Source organism: Pteropus vampyrus, unplaced genomic scaffold (assembly GCF_000151845.1).
Source record: "Pteropus vampyrus isolate Shadow unplaced genomic scaffold, Pvam_2.0 Scaffold174, whole genome shotgun sequence".
Taxonomy (NCBI): Eukaryota; Metazoa; Chordata; class Mammalia; order Chiroptera; family Pteropodidae; genus Pteropus; species Pteropus vampyrus.
The window spans coordinates 1,799,823-1,805,057 of NW_011888955.1; the positions used below are offsets into that span (position 1 = coordinate 1,799,823).

General features: G+C 47.1%; 1 protein-coding gene across 1 annotated transcript in view; it reads right to left on the reverse strand.

Annotated features, from left to right (window-relative positions):
* Nucleotides 1-5,235, reverse strand: part of PRDM5 (PR/SET domain 5) — a 101,136-nt gene that overhangs the window by 51,623 nt on the left and 44,278 nt on the right. The window lies entirely within an intron of this gene.

Here is a 5,235-nt window from a genome sequence, read left to right on the forward strand (position 1 = left end):
AGGGGCGGGAGCTCCGGGAGACTTTCCTAGGGCCATGAAGGAGGTACCTCGAAAGCTGCAGCATTTCACACGGAAAATTCCCCTTGGGTCCCACACTTTGGACTCTCTCTCACGCTCCCTTTCCAGGGGTCACCTTCCCCGGTTCCCACCCCCACCTACCCAGCTCTGCTAGCAACCTCTGCCCTCAGCTTCTCATTTCTCACCTCCCTGCTCCAACCCATTCCTCACAGTGACGATGCCAAAGGCCCTGCAGAGGATGACAATACCCGCTGGGTACCGGGGTGGCCAGCCTTTGAATGCAGTGGTCGATGTGGTAATAATTAACCAAATTATTTGGACAAATAACGTGCCCAGTTTTTAATGCATTCGAGAAAGCCCAGAGTATTCCCGGGGGAGGGGACTGGACCTGTGGCAGGAAGGAGACAGTGGCCAGTGACAGAGATTGTAACCTCGGCTGCATAACTGATTACCATGTGTTCCTGTGTGATTTTCAGGATTTATTCTTATGTCTACGCAAAGGAAAAAAAAAAAAGCCAAAAAACTGTAATTAAATTAAAAATAAAGAGACCTCCCCTCCCTCTCTTCCAACATTTCCCTTCGCGGCTGTGAGAGCCGGGGGTGCGCGCTCCACCGGGCCGGTCACGTGAGTGGCTTCTGAAACCCCGGGCCGGGCGGGAACCCCAGTCAGGAGGGCAAAGGCGAAGTTCCATGCCCGGTGGGCTGGGAGCAGAGCTCAGGGCTGAAGCGCTAAGGCAGAGAGCAAGATTTAGAGGCGAGAGCGTTGGGGGCCAGGCCCGTGCCAACAGGCCAGGCATGAAGGGGGCTCTGAAGCAGCCACGTGGTTCAGACAAACACCAGGAGGTACATTCTTTGCCATGGCTCTGGAATTCGTATTTGGGGGTGGGCGGCATGGGGGGCGGGCAGGAGGGAGCTGGGAGGGAGGCTCCTCTATTAGTCAGAGAATGAGAGGGAATTTCTGACCTGGCAGCGAGCTCCAAGCCAAACATTCGTCTCGGAGCCAGGAAAGCGTTCAGAATAGTGGAATATGAGAACAATGCAGTGTGTTCGAACAAGTTTTACATAAGCACTTAGCTCTCTCAGGCTAATCCACTGGGTTGGTGCGGAAAGGATGCGGTGATTTGCCAGTGCACCCCTGATCACTAACACCGTCACGAAGTCAGGAAAGCAAGCATGACAAAGCAGGACTGCGAATGTGGCCGCGGACACCGCAGACGCAGATTCAGAAGCGACCCTTTCTCACGTCACGACCGCTGTTTAACGAAGAACCTGAAATCTTATTCTGGGGGGATAATCTTTTCATGGATTTATCTACTCAGAAGATGTCTGCCACTGAAAAGTGAGCATCTCACGGCTGCGAATGTGCTTCTAGAATACAGAGATAAGTGATTCTGAACACGGCACCTTCAAGGAACCACCTACTGCTTCACCTACAGCGTAGAAGTGAAAGCTGATGCAAATTTGAAGGAAGAAGTGTCTGCGATGGAATTATTGCATGACTGTCTTTTAGACTCCAAATTGGCACCTTCCTAAGAGATTTTCAAGGACTTCTTTTTTTTTTTTTTTAACTCTGTAAAACTCATGCCATATATTATGGTTTAGAACTTAATCCATGACTTACTTAGAGAAAGGTCTATCCTTTCTTTTAAGGTCTAATAAAATTTCACCTGGTCAAAGTCTGTCCTGCAGTGTCTTTCAAATTGTTGGACCATGACCAAAGAAATACGTTTTACAACAAAATCCAACACGTGTGTACGCACACACACAAATACACACGGACCCGCGTTATTTCATTAAATGGCCCTTATTCTTACACTTTCTGCTCTATTCTTAATAGCTGTGCATGACCCCATAAATTGACTTCAGACCCATAAGGCAGCCACGGCCCAGGCTGTGGAAGTCGCTGGGTGAGCTGTTGACACAGGAAGCGCAGTGGGACCATTCCAGGACAGGCTGTGACTGCAGTGCCTCGTAGGTCTTTAAAGTTTGCCTCTGGAAGGTCGTGTAAAGGGTCAAGAAAAAGAGTTCTTTATTTGAATAGACACACCTCTGTTCCCCAGGAGCTGGCTTATGACTTTGTCAGGACAAAAGCCCTCTGTATTCGCTTCCGCCATCAAGCGAGCATTGCCAGCCCCGGAATCCAGGACGGGTCAGGCCATCTCGACCTGCCGCCTGCAGCGGGAGGCACACTTCACCTCAGCTGGGCTTTGTGTTAGATCCGACAGGACACCGAGTGGAGGGCGGAGACTAACTGAGCCGTTTCTGTCTCTGTGGTTCTGAAACGTCTGTCCAACTGTGATTTAAAGCATCGAAGTCTACTCGGATTCGCATACCCAATTTTTATTTTAGCTAGATCCTAAAAAGAACTACCAGTCTGGTCAAATAATTGTCAGAAAGGACTGGGGAGAAGGAAAACTAATTTTGACCTTTTGAGCCTATATAACTGGCAAAGGGACGAAACAAAGAATTAAGTTTTAGAAACAGAAAGCGCTCTTTTAAAATTTCACATATGAGATAATCGCAATAAAAAAATAGTATTCCCTTTTCAAGCGAATCTAAACATCAAAAGAATTGACCCCAAAATAAATCAAATCAGTATAATAAAAATGCCTAAGTTACATAATCAAAAAACAAAAAAAAAAAGAACTGAAATTGATTTATTTAAAATAACAACCTCTGGTCATGCTAAAGATCAGTCTGACTCTTGGTGCTTTTCTTCCGATTTCCTTACGTATCCCTAACTGGCCATTAATGAATAATGACAGAAAAACAAGTTGATTGGCTTTCTTTCACGTAACCCTTAGAGACCATTTCGGACCTTTCCCGTAACCATACCAGACACACGCTGGGCTCCTAACACAGTCAGCAGCACATCTGTCTAAGGAGAAGGATTGAATGCGCTTTCCACTTTGGAAATTATGGGCACCGCTATTTCCATCCTTCCCAAGACATCGTTATTACTTTCATATGATTTATGGCCCGAAGTGTGAGAGATGGTGCAAAATCCCTGTGCCACATTCCCACGTGGCACATCACCTAAGCCAAACTGCGAAAAACTCGGAAACGTGGGCAGATCAGTTTCCTCAAAGAAAGAAGCGAGATTGTTGCAAGGATGGAGCAGGAAGCCAGCCAGGGCAGTTCACAGCCGAGCGGTCCCACGCGGCAGCAGTGAGCGCGCCCCGAACACACGATGCTTGGGTTAGACGCAGGGGAGGCCAGCAAGAAACCGGGCAGAGGCGACTCGAGACGGTACCAGTCCACCCTGTCCATTCTTTGGTAAATCCGTCTTTTTCCTCCCCCATTTTAGACTGAATCCAAAATCGATATCCTAACTTTTTAAATGATTTCAAAAGAGTTGTCTCTGAAAAGCCCCAACAAATATTGAAATGACTATAATTCCAGTGGAATAGTCCAAGTTAGAAAACAAGTTATTTTATAAGATTTTATATACATGTTACTTAATAGCATGCGAAAACGTGTCAACCAGAATTAATAAGAAAACATTTATCGCATCACACATACATTTTAACATATATCTCTAAGAGACTGAATCTCTGTGGACAGAATTTATGAATTTGACTCAGACATTTTACATACTCAAAGTAGGTAAGATAAAAACTAACACAAGAGCCGGAGTAAAGGTAACGCGTAGGAAATGCAAACGGAAACCACAGAGAAGACGAAGAGATGCCTTGAAGAGAGTCCTAGGAGAAAAGAGGAAGGGGAAGGACGGAGGCCACCTGCCTGAAGGCAGATGTCCAGCTGCGTGAGGCGACACAGAATGGACGGAAGGGTGGAAACCTGAAGGGCGGGTAGAGGTCGCGGTGCAGAGACTCTGCAGACGGGGTGAGGCGTGCTTACCACGACTCGCGCGGGCATTGAAAACCCGCTCATGATATTAGACACGAGAGCGGCACTGGAGTTGTGTTTGGGGGCTGTTTATCTGGTAGGAGGGACTGAAGTGGGAAATGACAAGAAACCAGCAGCCTCGCCAGATGGGTATCAACGTGACGAAGATGAGCAGTCAGCAGGATGGGGACTGTGACAGTGGCGATGAGGAGCGCAGGATCTCCAAGAACTACTTTCCAGTTTCAGAAAGGAGCCCAGACCTCAGAGAGAAGCAGGCATCATTCTGTGGTCTGGTCATTAACAGAAATAGGAAACTCCAGGAGACAGATTATCTGGGGCAAAAAAGAATGAAAGGCCATTGTGGGACCTGCTAAATTCATTAGGACAAAATGATGCTGCGTTATGTATCAAATTAGTAATAAATGTGGATCTGAAACTTGAGATTAAAAAGAATAAATCACTGGGAATTCATCAGTAGAGTTGACAGCAAAAGTCATGGATACAGTTGACACAGAGAACACAGACGTGGTCCGGCCACAGCATCCGGGGTAAAACTCCTGGTGGGGTGGGGCACCCAAGTGTCCAGAGGCACTGGCAGGAGATCCAGCACTGCCAACTGCAGTGACTCCACAGATGAAGAGAATTTCCAAAACGGAACGTGAACGAGCGTGTCAAACTTCACAGAGAGAAGGAAGAGAATAAAGCCCGCAGCAGCACGGTGCTGGGAACACTACGTGGCACTCGGCCTGTGAGGAGGGCTGTTTTCACAGAGCATGGTGGACAGAGGGCCGCGGGGTCATGGCCTGAGGGAGGGGTCAAAGTCAGAGCAAGATCTTCTCTAATTCTCCCAGGTACAACCTGCCCAGATGGATGGAAACTTCCTTAAAAGGTAAACAATTGGAAATCAAGTCAGCAAATCAGCAGGGGGAAAAAGTGACAATATTCATAAGCTTTTACCTTCTTGTGATTCTTGTACACGTTTCTGTGGGCAAAGCCCTTCCCACAGAGCTTGCATTTGTAAGGTTTGTCTTCGCTGTGTATGACTTTGTGGGCGCCCACTTGGTCGAGCCTCTTGAAAGATTTATTACAAATCTCACAATTATAGGGTCGTTTCTCTGTGAAAAATGAGTGGAGACAATCTCATATCTATATAAAGTGAAGGATAAAGAGAAACGGCCTTACCTCATGTTACTTCTTATGGATAAGTCGACTAAAACATTCAGAAACAACTCAAAACATCTACTGCCCAAGCCGTCTATGTTAGGTGTGTGAGCTTAGTCACGAAGGAAATGCGAGCTTGTTCTTTAGGGACCGATAGGTGTGAGCTTATGTCAGGGTCGCAACTCTGAACGCCAAGAGTGGCCCCAC